The sequence below is a fragment of the Ranitomeya variabilis genome, chromosome 1, assembly GCF_051348905.1.
Source record: "Ranitomeya variabilis isolate aRanVar5 chromosome 1, aRanVar5.hap1, whole genome shotgun sequence".
NCBI classification, from domain to species: domain Eukaryota; kingdom Metazoa; phylum Chordata; class Amphibia; order Anura; family Dendrobatidae; genus Ranitomeya; species Ranitomeya variabilis.
The window spans coordinates 1,019,767,810-1,019,787,086 of record NC_135232.1 but is presented as its reverse complement, the minus strand read 5'-3'; the positions used below and the strand labels follow the sequence as shown (position 1 = coordinate 1,019,787,086).

The window sequence follows — 19,277 nt, the reverse complement described above, 5'->3', positions numbered from 1 at the left end:
AAATAATGAGAGTGAAAACGGTATACTAAATGCTAGAGAACCTGTCAAGATGATTTTACTACTGAACCTAGTAGTATGGGTGAATAGGTCCTAGTACAAGAAGAAAAGTCATACTTTTCTTGTGGTAACCCAATGTGCAATTACTAAGAAATCAAGCTTTAAAGCCACAACGCAAATTAGCCTGGAAGTGCAATAGAGCAACCCCAATGCACTTCCAGGACAATTTGCATTAACGCTTGATTTCTCAGCACCGGCTCATCGGTTAATGCAAATACAATAGTAATATTTTTGGAGTGTGAAAGACTTAAAGGAGTTCTCTTGTACATTGATGCCTTTCCTTCGACAGGTCACCATTGTTTAATCACGTTAAAGTGGTTGCAACAAATTCATCTGATTTCCTGCAAGAAGCATGTGAGGCACTGTATACTTACTGACTGACTTATGGACTTTGTTAATTTAGGTAGAGAGGACTGTGAGTATATACAACTTTGGGAACATGTAGGAGGCGGGAGCAGATATTGGACTGAATATAAGAAGATGGTATCAGAAGACTGGTTGCTGCTAGCAGTCAGAAGCAGGTCATGTGTGGCATAACTTTCCAGCACGGAGGGGGAGCAGTGAGGAGCAGCTCCAGCATCACAGAAATACAGCTACTGTGAGGATGGAAAACAGCACTATTCATATTATCCTAATAGTCTATGAAGGTATGAGCATTAGGATAATTTATTATCTCCCCGGAGTACCCCTTTAATGACTAATAAATAATCACTAAAATCCCCAAACACGTCAGACTAACGTCTACTGAACCTGACGATATTGATAGGTTCGGCCAAACGTCTAATGTGTATGGGGGCTTTTAACGATTGTTTTATAAGAATTAATGTCATTATTCTTTGAATTGCGGTAATTGCAGATAATATCGGAGGAAGATAAGAATCTAGCATATCCGATTTTAGACGGCCAATCCTTTCTAGAGATTTCAGGCAGTGGCTCTCTCACATAGAACACAGGAACGCTCAGCAGAACAAACGTTCCTGTGTGTGGGAGAGTCGTGTAATCTATCTGCCAGGTGATTGATCAGCCAAACCATCGTTCTGCTGACAGATATCTAAGGTGTATGGGGGGCTTAATGCAGACTTCACATATTCATGAAAAATGGTCTGTGAACCACAATGTCCAGTCAATCAGTGGTTCTCCTGCCCCGAACTCAACAGTCTTACAGGTAAGCATCAGGCAGCAGAGTTTGGGCCAGGACTCAGCAGACCCACAGCCTATAGCCGGAGTGTACTTTACATATATCTGTTTTCAGGCTAACACTAAGAGAAATGACGTGGACTTCATGAACTAATAGTTTTATGGTGGTCATTCTGTCTACAACTATTCTGTTGTAGAGGTAATGATTTTCACGCCCAGCCATCTACAACATCATCTGCGGTCGTTGTGTTCTGGGGTTTCTTTAATACATTCTGTACATCACCGCACAAGAGCCCCCATTTCTTGGCTTTTACTCTGGATAACAATGCCTTTGTTTTTATGCTATCTCACTACTTTGTTAGCGAATCACAATTCACAACAGCCTTTGATGTTAAAAGCATATATAAATAATGACTGCCTTTGCTACAGATGAAAACAGTTTTTCCAATCTCAAGGGATAGCCATTGTGTCACTGGTGCTGTCCGGAGGAAGAAAATCTCCTTGGAGATTTATCAGAGCAGACTTTGAAAATATTTTATTAAAATCATCACATACAGACTTTCCCCTCATTAGATCTACACTACTCAAGGTGAGATATTTTGCACATTTTTATGCAATTATTCCTGTGGTCTAGGAAAAAATATAATTGGACCAATGTTCAATGATCATTGGACAATTACATGTCTACTGTAGGGAAAGTCATAGAGGATGTCTAATGATTTACAGCTGTATGACACAACGGTGGCCTGAAAGACTGGGAAATCCTTTACGAAACATCACTTGTTCAGATTAGCCCTAGGTCACAAACACAAAAAGCCGAGGGACCTGCAATTTATTTACTTTTAAAGGGGGTTTTCCTGTCTAATAACTTAAAGAGGTATTCCCATCTCCAAGACCCTATCTCAATATATTGTAAGTGTAATAATACTAATATTAGCATATACCTCCAATTAGAAATGTAGTATAGTTTTTCTGATTTGCTATGTCTTTTTCCTCATGTGCAGGCTTTGCAGGACCTTAGGTATCCATGGTTACCTAATATCCTGCAATACCTGCAAATGCGGAAAGAGACATAGCGAATCAGAAAAACTATACTACATTTCTAATTGGAGGCATTTGCTAATATTAGTATTATTACACCTACGACATATTGGGATAGGGTTTTGGAGATGGGAATACCTGTTTAATGTCATATTGTTAAAATATGCCATTATTTAACTATCATGGTGGTCCAACCTTGAGGACCCCATTTAGGTAAAGGACTGCAGCACAAGTTTAGCGCAGCATCATCTTTTATTTTTTTCTCTACAGAACAGTTCTGGACGTCCGACTGCACAAGAAACTGTCATCCCCTGCACAATCAGTGCCAACTGCTGCTCTGCTGGGAAGACACAGTACTAAGAAAGGACATGACAGTCTTGTCATTTGAAACAGTAGCACATAGCTCTGAAACGCGTTGTGTTAGACCTTTAAAAATAAAACATTACCCCTCTGGTTAAGAAGTGTGCGCCCTTGGATGACTCTACTTTCTTCATTGAAAGATATATTAAATCCACTGTTCTGCGCAGCACTTTAGCCAACAGACTCACAGGATAAGGGACACGAGGCAGTGCCCCACGCACCGCTATTAAACATGGCGTTGTGCCTATTCTTGCACAACGATCAAAGGTGAGCATTTATAATTCACTTATTTTTTATTGCTAAAATACATTTACCTTATGAGCGCTTTTTTGTGCCCCATTTACTAATCCATGGCTGTTGACTTTGCTCATAATAAATCACAGTCAACTGCTGTCATCCTCCAGGATCCAAGGTACATGGCTCATTGGTCTGTGCTGGCATAGGAAGCAAAGATGATTGTTCAACTAGCCAATGGACCACTGCGGCTTGTGATAACGTGCAGTCGGCAGGTGACTTGAACACCATGTCATTGAATGTTTTAATGATGAGCAGTCTAAATTACCTGACCACTACAACTTATTTCAAAACGCAGCAATCCAGTAACTGGTTGAATCATGTGGGCATCAGTTCTGATGCAGGTGCAGATTATGGAGGATAACAGGTGAGGAAGATTTATTTTGTTATTTTAAGAGAATCCATCCTCCAAGTAAGAAGACCTTTTGGCCTGGAAAACCATTTCATTTTAAGAATGTCATAGAGGTCAGCTTAAGAAATTTCCAAATCAAAAAATTCTGTGACATATACTTAGACTGGGAAGGTAGAATCTAATATATAAAGCTGAATGTGTGTGTGTATGTCCGGGATTGGCATCTGCACCGTCGCAGCTACAGCCACAAAATTTTGCACAGTCACACGTCTGGACCCCGAGAGCGTCATAGGCTATGTTGTGAAGCAAAATTTTAACCCCGCGTGTTCCAATTCACCAAACAATTTTGCCCCATCTACATAATGGGGAAAAAGTGAAAGGAAAAGTGTTGGAGGCAAATTGACAGCCAGGAGGAGATGACATACAGGTATATACTATATGCAGGAAGAGATGACATACAGGTATATACTATATACAGGGGAGATGACATACAGGTATATACTACATACAGGAGGAGATGACATGCAGCTATATATTATATACAGGAGGAGATGACATACAGGTATATACTATATACAGGGGAGATGACATACAGGTATATACTATAAACAGGGGAGATGACTTACAGGTATATCTAATATATAAAGCTGAATGTGTGTGTGTGTGTGTGTGTATGTCTGGGATTGGCATCTGCACCGTCGCAGCTACAGCCACAAAATTTTGCACAGTCACACGTCTGGACCCTGAGAGCCTCATAGGCTATGTTGTGAGGCAAAATTTTAACCCCGCATGTTCCAATTCACCAAATTTTGCCCCTATCTACATAATGGGGAAAAAGTGAAAGGAAAAGTGTTTGAGGCAAATTGATAGCTGCCAGATGTGAACAAGGGGGACTTAAAGAGTGAGAGCGATGGCGCCAAAGAGTATATACCGTACAGTTGCTAAGGTGGGGCCCCGACATGGGATACTCACCACACATGGGGATATGAACACACACACATAATGCGCCACGCACTACCACATGCTTGAACACATATCACCCTCAGCACACATTTCACCACACATACACCAACCTCGCCACATAAAAGTCGAAACACAAAAGTCGCCGCTCAAAACTCGCCACGCGCAAAACTCGCCACATGCAAAACTAGTCTCACGCAAAACTCGCCACACGTGCAAAACTCACCTCATGGAAAACTCGCCACATGCAAAACTTGCACACGCGGAAAAATTGCCACATGCACAAAAGTTGCAACACAAGCAAAAGTTGCCTCACACAAAACTTGCACATACTCAAAATGCACCACACATAAAACTCGCCACGCGCAAAACTCCCCATGCGCAAAACTTGCTGCACACAACTTGCCACACTAACTTGTCACATGCAACTCGACACACAAAAAGTTGCTACACGCATGTCGCGACACAAAACTCATCTCACAAAAGTCGCTACATGCATGTCGCCACACGCAACTCAACAAACACAACTTGACACATGAAACTCGCCCTAAAACACACACAAGTCTGGTATTATCCTTCAAAAATAAAAATCTGATTAATAAGCAGACAAACTACAAGAGCAACAAATGTACCATATAAGAAATACGGCAGCTGTCAGTCACATGACCTGTCTATTATGTGTATGTGTGAGCTAATATATACTGCCAGGGGGGAGGGCTTCCTGTAGGCTGGGGATTTATCAGGCTGCCAATTTAGCTTACAAATACTGAGGTAAATATACTGAGCAAATAACGTGTGAACGAGGTCTAATACAGGAGGAGATGACACACAGATATATACTATATACAGGAGCAGATGACACACAGGTATATACTATATACAGGAGCAGATGACACACAGGTATATACTATATACAAGAGGAGATGACACACGTATATACTATACACAGGAGGAGATGACATACAGATATATACTATATAAAAGAGGAGATGACACATAGGTATATAGAGGAGATGACATACAGCAGGTATATACTATATACAGGGGAGATGACATACCGGTATATACTATATACAGGAGATGACATACAGGTATATACTATATATAGGAGGAGATGACATACAGGTATATAGTATATACAGAAAAGATGACATACAGGTATATACTATATACAGGAGGAGATGACACATACGCACATACAATATATAGGAGGAGATGACATACAGCAGGTATATACTATTTACAGGGGAGATGACATACAGGTATATACTATATACAGGAGATGACATACAGGTGTATACTATATATAAGGGAGATGACAAACATGTATATACTGAGGGGAAAATGAGAGGTGTGAGGTGAAAATGAGGGGTGTGAGGTGAAAATGAAAAGGTGTGAGTGCAAAATGAGAGGAGTGAGGGGAAATAGTGGAGTGATTGGAAAATGACAGATGTGAGGTGAAATGACAAGTGTTAGGGGGGAATGAGAGGAGTGAGGGGGAATGAGAGGAGTGAGGGGGAAAATAAGAGGAGTGAGGGGGAAAATGAGAGGTGTAAGGGAGAAAATGAGAGATGTGAGGGGGAAAATGAGAGGCGTGATGGGAAAATAAGAGAAGTGAGGTGCTATAACTAACCACAGATATTTACTATGCCCAGGCAACGCCGGGCTCTTCAGCTAGTACATTATAAATGTAATACTAAAAAGATGAAAAAAGCCCCAATAGCAAAAAAAAGTCTTTCACTAAAAGGAAGAATAAAACTTAACATTTTACTAGTAAAATTTTAAAAATATTTTTCTATGAGTCAAAGATATATGATCAAAACAATATCTCCTCCATCTACTGCTAGGTACATTAATCATGTATATATAGAAACACAAGTTATATAGTAAATATAATAAGGAAGATAGTCCAGAATGTCAAGCTATTGTTATTAGAATCTAGCTGGATCAGAGGTGAATAAAACATGAGCAAACACTCCTAGATCCCCGACATGTTTCGCCACATCTATGGCATCATCAGGGAATGGGAACATTCTCCCTACAGCTTCTCACTTCCAGCCATTGGAGCAGTGCAAGGAGCTGTTAGGGCTCGCCCACACTGCTGTCAGTTCACTCATGCGAGAGAATTGGGCCGATTATGCTAATGTTACTCGGACCGAATTCTGTCCGAGTGTAATTTGATGGGAGAATGGTATCACAGGTGTGGCGAAGGAGTATTTAATTTCTCCATCTTCTTCATTGTCTGTGTCAGTGGTAATGGGACTGCATTCAGATGACATCCAGAGACTTGTATGTACACATGATCCGATTATAAAATGCACTCGCAGAGGCAGCCATAGTTTTCTCATCCCCAGTCAGCATAATATTGGGCACAGTGATATCTGAAAAAAACATGAAATAGTACTCGGCCGTGTTATACGTGAGTGTGAGCGAAACCTTACAATCATTGCTCACGACACAGTGAGTATAAGATAATCAGCCGCACTCTCGGAGGATTGCAATAGTGTTCAATTTTAATTTAATTTTAATATAGAGTCATCATTCACCGCACCATTGAATATCCAAAACAAGCGATGGTGGATAGAGCAATGGATAAGTGATAGGTTACGTTTCGACCCAGCCTGGGTCTTTTTCAAACATCGCTATGTCCAGTTATGCCAGGTACATGGTATGATTATAGTGTGCTGTCCATCATAGTGTCGCTTCCCAAAGGGGCGAGGGACGTTGGACTGGGCGCCAGGGGGATCAGGTGTAAAATGCACATTGCAGGGCAGACTGTCAATTAATGTGGTGGGGAGTGGTTACAGCTGCATAAGGAGCCATCACTGTAATAGCTCCCTGCGCCACTCTGATGGGTAGAAGCAAGTGGATGCAGGAAGACTATAGTAAGCCGCGAATTGGTGGTTTAGTAAGCCGTTAAACAGGTTCTAATCCAAGTAAATTGTAGATCAACCCTATAAATTCAGGTAAACAGTGTTTCAGGATGTGACAGGTTCCCTTTAACAATTATATAGGGTGATAGATTTAATATGGAAATGATGACAAATACCAGTAATAGGTCAATTTAGTCCCATTCCATTTGGTGTACTTCACAGAATCCTAGCAACTCATCAGCAATTAACCTCTATCTATTAACATTAGACGATGGGCGCAGATGTTGCTACAATGGGAAACGTGTTCTGCAAATAGATTTCGATGATAATGCGCTCTCCATAGCACCTGAGCAAATTGGGATATCTACATTTTGCTCCATTATCTCATTCCGTGTCATTGTTATCAGCTGTAGTTGATAATAAGGTGAACCAGACGCTGCTGTTTTTCCCTCACATTCATATTTGCATGATATGGGATCTTTCAACTATTTCACAACAATACCGATCCAATAAGAACGGGCTAATTAAAGCGGAGATGGAGTCAAATTTGCATCATTATATTTTTTACCTATCTAAAGTAATCTTATCTCCATCCGTCAACCCATTTCTGTCACTGTTCCGTCACCATTAATTTATGCTGTGAGCTCCAGGGTGACAAGATATTGAAGGTACCTGCACAAATGTAAGAGAGCCATGTACAAGATACATAAGGACAATGTGATAACATTCTGACAAGCATCTTGATAAAAGACAGTGTCCTGCTTGGCAGAGCTTGTGGTCTGTAGAGGATTAACCTTCCTCGGGATTACTATATTTCAACATGGTCTCTGATGTATTCGGAGCAAGGAGACAGCTAAGGTGAGAGATTTCATAGACAGGAATTACCAAATATACAAAATGGAAAGGTTGTACATATAACTTGTGAGCCTACCACTGCGACAGAAAAAAAGGAATACAATTTCATTGAAGATTTGCCTTTTCTAATTAGATGGAACTTCCATCCATAAAGCTAGAAAACATGGAAATGGATACACACCATGATCCCGATTCATCATTTGCATTTGTAAGTCACTCTCGTTTATTGTCTTGTGATATTAGTTGCCATTTTTGCCATCACATTAATCAAAATGACCCATGTGGTTCATGAATTGGGTGCAAATTAAATAAATTGGGCTTTCTTCCTGTATTGGCACAATTTTTGCAACCTTTCACACACAAAAAAAAACAGCAAAACTTGACCCAAGATTCTGGCGCACTCAGAAATGCATTAGGAAAATACTAGGGTGGAGATGCGTCAAATTTTGTGACTTTTTAAAAAGTCGCAATTGAGAAATATGGCTAAAACATCTGGAATTGCTAGAATCTGCTCACCAAGCAAAAAAAAACAACCAAAAAAACAGCGAGTGCTTATAAAATAGACTTTAGAAAAGGCTTAAGTAGAATAACGAATCGGGTTCAAACAAAAAAAGGGGACACACATAAAACCAGACAAAAAACAGAAGCAAAAGCAAAGATGAATCGGAGCCTATATATTCCATTATATAATTAAATGAGGCTGAAAGAACCAATAGCAAAAAACAATAGTTGTGTGACTGATCAACAGTAAAGAGAGAATTTTAGCTATTATAAATCTTCATACACACAGGCCAATTATTGTTAGGATTGCCCAAAAGCTACTGAATCACAGCAATGATCGGGGATTGTGAATGACCCTTTAGATCTGATTAAATATGACCAGTTTTGACACTACGGAACGTGATTTTTTTTTTGTCTAATTAGCAATAAGCAAACTGTCATTCTCACTGTGTTTTGCAATTTTGAATAGAAAATATCTGATGTTGATGGAAGAATTGATTCCATGGAAGAATACTCAATATCAGGTAATGGTAGCGCCAATCTTATTTACCAACTTATAATTTAGTTTATTGGTCATGCAAAACATATAAAGAAAGAAAAACAACCAAAAAGCCATTAAATCAATCAATTTTAATGAATAAATACATTTGGGAGCAAGGTGGTGAGTGGTGGATGCACAAAAGAAGAGGAGGTGCACACCCAAGTGTGTGGATCAGATAGAGAAAGACATACACAGATAGCTATATACTGTATAACGTTTATGTATATATACAGTATATATATTTATATATATAATTGTCTAAAGGTCACTTCCGTCTGTTTGTCTGTCTGTAACGGAAATCCCACGTCACTGATTGGTCGCGGCCGGCCACGACCAATCAGTGACGGGCACAGTCCGACCACGAATTCACCTTCCCTACTCCCCTCCAGTCAGTGCCCCCTCCCTACTCCCCAGTTTAGCAGTCCGTTAAACAGACTGTGTTACACCGCAGCATAACGAGGTGTAACGCAGTCTGTTAACGCTGCTATTAACCCTGTGTGACCAACTTTTTAGTATTGATGCTGCCTATGCAGCATCAATACTAAAAAGATCTAATGCTAAAAATAATTTAAAAAAATAAAAAATCATTATATTCTCACCTTCCGGCGCCTTTCCCGCTCCTCGCGACGCTCCGGTCCCAAGAATGCATTGCGGTTCTCGCGAGTTGATGACGTAGCGGTCTCGCGAGACCGCTACATCATCATGTGTTATTGCCGCAATGCATTCTTGGGACTGGAGCTTCGTGAGGAGCATCGATAAACACCTGGGCTGGATCCGGGGGCCGCCGGAAGGTGAGTATATAACTATTTTTTATTTTAATTATTTTTTTAACAGGAATATGGTACCCACATTGCTATATACTATGTGGGCTGTGTTATATACTGCATCGGCTGTGTTATATACTACGTCGCTGTGCTATATACTACGTGGGCTGTGTTATATACTACGTGGGCTGTGTTATATACTACATAGGCTGTGCTATATACTGCGTGGGCTGTGTTATATACTACGTCTCTGTGCTTTATACTATGTGGGCTGTGTTATATACTACGTGGCTGTGCTATATACTATGTCGCTATGCTATACACTACCTGGCTGTGCTATATACTACGTGGCTATGCAATATACTACGTGGCTGGGCAATATACTACTTGGCTGTGCTATATACTACGTGGCCTGTGTTATATACTACGTGGGCTGTGTTATATACTACGTCATTATGCTATATACTACGTGGCTGTGCTATATACTACGTGGCTATTCAATATACTATGTAGCTGTGCTATATACTACATGGCCTGTACTATATACTACGTGACCTGTGTTATATACTACGTGGCCTGCATTATATACTACGTGGGCTGTGCTATATACTGCGTGGGCTGTGCTATATACTACTATACATGTTCTAGAATACCCAATGCGATAGAATCGGGCCACCATCTAGTATATATATATATAACACATAATCATATCAAACAGAACAAGACATAGACAGTGAAGTGTAGAGATACTGTGGTCAAATGCTGTCTAGGTCTGAAAATAAAAAGGCCGTCATTACCGTCAACAATGTGAAATTACATATAATAGGAATATATACTGTATATGTATGAAGCTGCAAGTCTGGATACTATAAGAACAATGCTATCATTACCAGCAACTGTTCAGGAATAAATCATTGGTGCCTGTAATAGTCATGTACAAACATAGATATACAAAGATCTGCAAGATACATACACTATCATTAAGCAGCTCCGCAAGAAGAGTGACATCTACTACATTCAAGGAATGGACGCAATTCATTTGGCAACAGTGCAGTGTATGTACCCTGCAGATCTATTTGATATATTTATGGGTTTATATACATATAGACATTATATAGCATATAGCTACCTATATTTCACTGTCCATCAGCTCTTTATTACATATGGTTCCTGAACCATTGAATATACAGTTGTTTGCAGGGTAGGTATATATCTCCCCTTCTATACAGTATATTGATGTTTTTATCTATTTTACCTACACAGTTGGTTGCGCCCTCTCCTTTTGTGCATCCACAACCCCTTTGTTCCCTAATAAAGTATTTATTCTTTAAAATGGATTGATTCATGGACTTTTGGTCAGTGTTCTTCCTTTGTAGGTTTTACACGTTGTTTTACCGACTTGTCCAGATGTTTATACTTATATACATTCACCACTACATCTTATACATTTTGTGAGGCATGTAGATATACACTATTTTTCTTTCCTTTGTGCAGTTTAACAGTCATGTTTAACGTGTATTGAAGAACAGATTACTCAATGTGTCTGTGTTTGCATCCTTTCTGATGCATTTAATGTGAGAAGAGCAGTGTGAAACTTTTGGGTTGAAATGTACAGTTTGGGGTTTTGACAAAGCTCTAAATACAATATAAAACTTTATTTTCGGTAACAAGTCACTGTAGCCCCATATGACCAATTAATGGACCCACCAAAACTAGGGGAACCAATATTTATTGTTGCACCTGCTACACCACTGCAATTTATGGCTACCAGAGGATTACCTAGAATAACTAGCACCGAATACAGCCTTGCACTAATAAATCCACTGTTGTGTGACAATAAATTTCTCTTACCAAAACCAAATCAGATTAGAAGGAGCAGAGAGATAAAAGGATAACACAAAGAAATTCTATCCTTATATAAAAGAAACCTCCGACACCTCCGTTTTTTCCAAAAATCATTTCTTTCTACAGTAGGTTCAGTTTCTTATTAAGAGACCGGAGATGGTTTGATTAACTTCAAAGCTCCAGAATATCAACTTGACGGTGGGAGAGAGGGGTTTATTTCACCACTACCTTTTTTGTTCCATCTAATCAATTTTTCATTAGGGTGAAGGTGTTTATCAGCTTTTAGCACACAAGCTTTGAACTGAATGCGTCAATCTTTGTAATGAACTTATTAATTAGAACTAATTTAATTCAAGTGGAATTGAAGGTCTAATTAATGAAATGACTGCTTATGAAGATAGAGGAAAGCTGTGTTGATCTCCAACCTAAACACTGCAAGGGAAAGATTTTCTTTCCCTGCAGCACTAGAACAAACCAATTCGCTATGCTTAGATTTATTACATCATGATTACAGATGTCTGAAGGTCACCTCCTGCTTTTAAGATTATGTGCTCCTCAAAGGTTATGCTTAAAAAGAAAATATACAATCTGTTTTAAGGCGGCATTACTTGTCTCAATAAATGCGCCCATAAAACGTCAGTTCAACACAGGGAAGAGACCAGACATGTTTACTTTCAGAGACTGCTCGGCCTAGGGAGCATGCAAACAATATTTGTAGTGTAAGATGATTAATATTGGGGTAGTATAATGTCCGGTTCTTATTCATTACAAGTTTAATGAGAACATTTCATGTTCCAGGGATTTTAGTAGTCTTAGCCGGTGGAGCAGTAGTGGCCAACTTTCATCATAGTCTCTATGCGCTGAAAAGAAAAGGAGTAATCTAACTTAGGGCAGCTGAATATTACCTTAACATTGGAATACACACTTACCAGTAGTTATTCAGTCACCGGCTAGCTATCATAATTATATAAGAATAATTTTCTCCGGTAATGAGGTATGACCAGCCAGTCTCAGTAAAGCTCTCTATACTTTTTTGACAGCTGACGGCTCACCGCTCATTGGGTGCACAGCTATGTCCCCTGAAGCCCTGCATCGCATGAATGAATGCCAAACTTTTGTGTGTTTTCATCTGGAAATGCCTCCATACACATTAGATAAAAGTCAGTTGAACCTGATGATTTCAGCCTCATATCTAATGTGTATGGGGGGCCCCTCGACTGTCCCAACAGATTATATTGGGAGACATAACGGTTAATTGGAATTCAACAACCATCTCCTTTTGTTTGCTGGGGAAATAAACATTATCTGGCTCAGAACACAGGAATGTTCAGCCAAGCTGAGTGTTTAATTGTATGGGGGTATAACATGGCATGGGGTTGTAACAGTGGGTACTCATCTTCTTGCCCCGGCACGCATGATGCTGGTGACTTTAGCTGGTCAGGATCAATAGTGTAAAGTTCAATGAGGAAGGTCACCAACTAAACAATAACCATCGCTTGCTGAAAATCAACATTGTTGAGGATTATGTACAATATATAGAAAATGATTCCTTCACAACATGGAGCATCTTTACACACGGTCTCTCTACCTCTTCCAGGCTTACTTGTTTCTGCCTCCCAGTTCATATGCCTTCACCGCAACCCAACAAAGAACTAAAGTCCAGGAAGTAAGGGTCCTCTCCTCAATCAGTGGTTCTGTGTCCTCTTTTCCCTTTGGGGAATTAGTTTGCCACTGTGGCCGTCACTTAACTTCTTAGCTTGCCTCCTCACTCTCTTCTTCTCACGTTCCCTGTTCCATCCTGGCCCATTATCTCTCTAATTTGATGACTCATAACTGTACTGTTAGGTTGCCTGTCCCAGAACCCATTTCCGGTAAAGTACTCTGTCCTTCTATAGCTTTTCTTTTCTCGACTCAGGATCATGCCATCCTCTGCCTCTGTATCATTCACTTTGGGGACACTCAGCCGTAGTCTCGAGCAAGACGCAGGCCGCTTCTGGACTGTACCTTGTTAGAGAAAGCACATACAGGGGATGTTGGAGGGAGTGACATCATGGCAAAATCCAGCATCCACTGCTGCACTTCAAAAAAGAGGAGACGATGGACTGGAGCCGGGATTAGGCGAGTATAAGGTTTTTTGTTTAATTCTTTCATTACTGTGCAGGGTGGCATAAAATGAGGGACTGTGCAGACGGGGAGAAAATAAAATGAGGGGCGGTGACCAAACTGGATAGGGGGCTGTGGTGAATATTATACTGTTTGATGTGCTGTTTGTGGGTCATAATATTGTATGGGGTGCTGTGGGCACCATTGTATCATTCATGGGGCTGTTTTGGACATCCTACTATTTTGGACATCCTACTATTTATGGGAGGCTGTGGTAGAAATCATACTATTTATCGGGGGCTGTGGTAGGCATCATACTATATATGGGAGGCTGTGGTGTTGATCACACTATATATTGGTGTGTATATCATACCATATGAGTGGCTCTGGTGACCATCATACTGTGTAGGGGAACAGTAAGAGCAGTGGTTATAGTTTGAAGAGGGCAGCGTGGTGGGCAGTATGAGGACATAGTGTTAAGAGAGAGCACAGAATGGATATGGAGAGGGGACAGCATGAAATGAAGGCATAATATGGAGAGGGGTTAGCATAGCAGAGGGACAGTGTGGAGATATAGAAAGGGTAATGGAAAATTAGAGAGGAGACAGCCATGGTATAGGCCGTGGTTCATAAGGGTGGCCTTATACCATAGGAGGCATATTTAGGTCATAATATGAACAGATATTTTTATACAGAGGGCATTTTAATAACATTTTTATTTTTAAGGGCACTGTGTTGGGATGTGCTGCAAAAGACCGAAGAATAGGGAGGTCTGCAGAGAGCTGACTCCAGAGAAGATGTAATCTATTAGGTACCCGGATGTAAATGTTTATTTGTGATACTGACTAATTCTCTTCAGTACCATGGTTCCTGTATGGTCCACAGTCTGATTATGGCTGTTAATAACAATTCTCAGTATTTCCTTATCATTGTTGTAAGGTTGTAAGTTCATGCGATAAATTGCTTATGGGGCTGACTTGATATTACAATTGATTGTTGTACTAAGCTTGGTTCTTGTATTCAAGTACTCTTGGTTTTGGTCATGTATTCATGTACTTATGGTGGTTCTGGTGACAAATTTATGTACTTATGGAGGTTTTGGTGACGTATTAATTTCCCGATGGTGGTTCTGGTGACATAGTCAAGTACTGATGGTGGGTCTGTTGATTCATGTTCTAATTGTGGATCTAGTGATCCATTCATGTACTAATAGTGGTTCTGGTGATGTATTCATGTACTGAAGGTAGTTCTGGTGACATATTCATGTAATGATGATTCTTTTGGTGACATTTATTTACTAATAATGTTTGTATTCATGTACTGATGATGGTTCTGGTAATAAACATATCAACAGAATCATTATCACTACATGAATACAACTCCAGAACAACCATCACTACATGAATATGTCATCAGAACCGGAATACATAACCATAAACACCATCAGTTTTGTGCAAGTTGTATTTGTCGCATGACAGATGCAAAACCATCAGACGTACAGTGGAGAAAAAAAGTATTTAGTCAGCCACCAATTGTGCAAGTTCTCAGATGTAAAAAGAGGAGAGAGGCCTGCAATTGACATCATACATAGACCACAACTATGAGAGTCAAAATGTGAAAACAAATCCAGAAAATCACCTTGTCTGATTTGGCAAGATTTATTTTGCAAATTATGGTGGAAAATAAGTATTTGGTCACCTAAAAACATGCAAGATTTCTGGCTCTCACAGACAAGCAACTTCTTCTTTAAGAGGCTGCTCTGTTCTCCACTCATTACCTGTAGTAATGGCTCCTGTGTGAACTTGTTATCAGTACAAAAGACACCTGTCCACAACCTGAAACAGTCACACTCCAAACTCCACTATGGTGAAGACGAAAGAGCTGTTGAAGGACACCAGAAACAAAATTGTAGCCCTGTAGCAGGCTGGGAATACTGAATCTGCAATAGGCAAGTAGCTTGGTGTGATGAAATGAACTGTGGGAGCAATAATAAGAAAATGGAAGACATACAAGACCAGTGATAATGCAGCGCCCCCCACTGCCGCAGGGCCGAGGGGTACCCGATACCGGGCCTCTGAGTCTCTGCTCTGGGGTTGTCACGGTGGCTAGACCCGGTCCGTGACCCTGCTGAGGGGCGCACAATGAAAGGTGGTGGTATGGTGCTGATGTTACGGTGCGGTGTAGTGCCGGTCGCGGTCAATAACGAGGACACCAGGTTGCAGTCTCTTTACCTCTTTACTGAAGGCTTCTGAGTCCTCAATCCGGAATACGGTTAACCGGGCTGCGCAAGTCCGGTCGGTCCGATGGCACCTCCAGAGTTCCCTTTGCAGGTGGAAATCTGTGCCTACCTTCCTGCGCTTGTGTGTTGTGGTCCTCCCCTGCTGTGCTTATGGGATAGTACCCACAACTGTTGTGTCTGTTTCTCGTGTTCCCTCACAACTCGATTCTGATGTTCTCCCTCTATGTCCCACTGATCTTACGGTTAGGACGCACCCGTATGATGGGGAGGCTCGGAGCTCTTCCGGGACTCTAGCGTCGCCCCACTCCTGTTGTTACCCCCCTTGTGTCTTCCTGGGTCTGGGTGAGACAGCCTGCCTGTAACTGACTGTCCTGCCGTAGGTTTGAAGTTTGGCTTGGAGCTCTATACTTCCTCGGTGTTCCGGCCACCGGTTATGCGCCTCAGTAGGATGTTGCCTCGTCTTACAGCACGACTCTTACTGATATTCTCCTTGTTGCGTTGATCTCGTTTCTCACTCAGCACAATAAACTTCGCTTCTTATCCTTTCTTGGGGTACCGCCGCTATATCATGCAGGCACGGTCCCGTAACATTCTCTCTGGTTGCTAGGCCTCTGTCAGGATCCCACCCCTGACAGGGACCCCTCCGAATCTTCCCCTACAACACCCTCTGCCACAAGGTGTTGCCTGGTTCCAACCCAGTCAGCTTTCTCTTCTCTAACTTCCTGCCTAACCCCCAGTTTTACCAGATTGTGAGGAGTGGCCTAATGAATAGAACCCTTAGCTCCCCCTGGAGGCCAGACTGTGAAATGTATTGGTGTCTGTGATACCTGGTCAGATGAACTCCTTCAGTGCCATCAGACGTACCATAGCCCCCCATAGCGGCGGAGCTCCAGTACTGCAACCACCAGGACTCTGGGGCGCTGCACTAATCTCCCTCGATCTGGGGCTCTACGCAAGATCTCACCCTGTGGGGTCAAAATGATCACAAGAACAGTGAGCAAAAAACCCCTAACCAGATGACGGGACCTAGTGGATGACCTGCATTGAGCTGGGACCACCGTAACTTAGCTACCATCAGTAACACACTACGCCATCATGGACTCAGATCCTGCAGTGCCAGATGTGTCCTCATGCTTAAGCCAGTACATGTCAGGGCCCATCAGAAGTGTACTAGAGAGCATTTGGATTATCCAGAATAGTATTGGGAGAATGTCATATGGTCTGATGAAACCAAAGTAGAACTGTTTGGTAAAAACAAAACTCGTCGTGTTTGGAGGAGACAGAATGCTGAGTTGCATCCAAAGAACACCATACCTACTGTGAAGCATGGGGATGACAACATCACGCTTTGGGGCTGTTTCTCAGCCAGGACCAAGACGACTGATCCGTGTAGATGAAAGAAATGATGGGGCTATGTATCGCAAGATTTTGAGTGCAAACCTCCTTCCATTACCAAGGGCATTGAAGATGAAACGTGGATGGGTCTTTCAGCATGATAATGATCCCAAGCACACCACAAAGACAATGAAATAGTGGCTTCGTAAGAAACATATGAAGGTCCTGGAGTGGCCTAGCCAGTCTCCAGAACTCAACCCCATTGAAAACCTTTGGGGAAAGTTGAAAGTCCTTGTTGCCCAGTGACAGGCCCAAAACATCACTGCTCTAGAGGTGATCTGCATGGATGAATGGGCCAACAAAACACCAACAGTCCAAGAGTGTGTGCCAACCTTGTGAAGACTTACTGAAAACGTTTGACCATTGTCATTGCCAACAAAGGATATATAACAAAATACTGAGATGAACTTTTGTTAATGACCAAATACTTATTATTTCACCATAATTTGCAAAATAAATCTTGCCAAATCAGATAAGGTGATTTTTTGGATTTGTTTTCTCATTTTGACTCTCATAGTTGTGGTCTACTTATGATGTCAATTACAGGCCTCTCTCATCTTTTGAAGTGGGAGAACTTGCACAACTGGTGGCTGACTAATTACTTTTTTCCCCCACTGTATCCCTTTACTTATAATGGTGGTTTCCTTATTTTTCATTAGGATATCTGCCAAATGCTGGACACCTTAATGGAAACGAAATGGCCCCCATTATATTTAGGCTTTATTAGTTTCCATAACAATCCTTGGGTTCTACATGTAAAATATAGGATGTCAGGGATGAAGATTGCGCTATTTGTGTAAATGTGTATTGTGTAAATGGTCAGCAAACAATGATTGGTCCTGTCTCTAACTTTAAAACTGAACTTCCTGCTAAGTCGCTAAGTCACATCCCTAAAGAATTATTCAGGCTTGTAGAACAATAGGAAATATTAGAAAACCTCCACTATAACCGGGTTCATATCATTTGCATAAAAAATTCATAGTGATTTAGTTCATCTGCATAATATATTCACAAGTTATCATTATAATTTATGTTTTCCTCTTGTGAGTTATGAGAGGATTAAAGTTTAGGGTAGGTGAAAATTATGCTATTACTGTACTGCAAGATGAGAGTGTATGAATAAAGGATACATCACTGTCAGCTGTCTGAGCTGTGGTAAGGGGCTACTGGAAAGTTCTGGTCCGCTGTGCATTGTTACCAGCATTGAAACTTATCCCTTATAAAGGTGTTTAGTCCAAAACACATTGTATGTATAGACTGTTTTTATGCTGCTCGTTTATGATTTTAAAGGTTTCTTTTATATAAATGCATATATTTAGTATTTTAAGATTTTTTTGGAAATATGAATCCAGTTTGCTACATGGACTGGAAAGGTGGAACCATTTGGATTGTGCGACTTGAGAAGTGCTGTCCTAGGAGGAGAGGAGCAAGAACTTAGCTCTTCTAGTGATGGCAGTCTGGCTCTTTTTTGTTAAGTTGGATCATTTGACTCTGCTCAACAAAAAGTGCTAAATCTTTTGGATCCCAAATGGATCCCTATCTAATATGTGATCACCTGTAATTCTGAGCACAGGTGGGTAGGTTTTTATTAACGCCCGCATCAGAACGGGTTGATCTTACCCCCAGCGAGAGCCATTCAGAGACTGCAAGTGGCTCTAACTGACGGGAGATGGCTCTTCATGCCCAATTGGTTGAAAATGCCCCACCAATACTTCTCACCTCAGTGAGTAATAATGATATATAATATACACATATATATACTGGATATATATATATATATATACAGTGGGGCAAAAAAGTATTTAGTCATTCAGCAATAGTGCAAGTTCCACCACTTAAAAAAGATGAGAGGCGTCTGTAATTTACATCATAGGTAGACCTCAACTATGGGAGACAAACTGAGAAAAAAAAATCCAGAAAATCACATTGTCTGTTTTTTTATCATTTTATTTGCATATTA

General features: G+C 40.9%; 1 protein-coding gene across 11 annotated transcripts in view; it reads right to left on the bottom strand.

The window, feature by feature from the left end:
* Window positions 1-19,277, bottom strand: part of TENM3 (teneurin transmembrane protein 3) — a 1,770,339-nt gene that overhangs the window by 312,400 nt on the left and 1,438,662 nt on the right. The window lies entirely within an intron of this gene.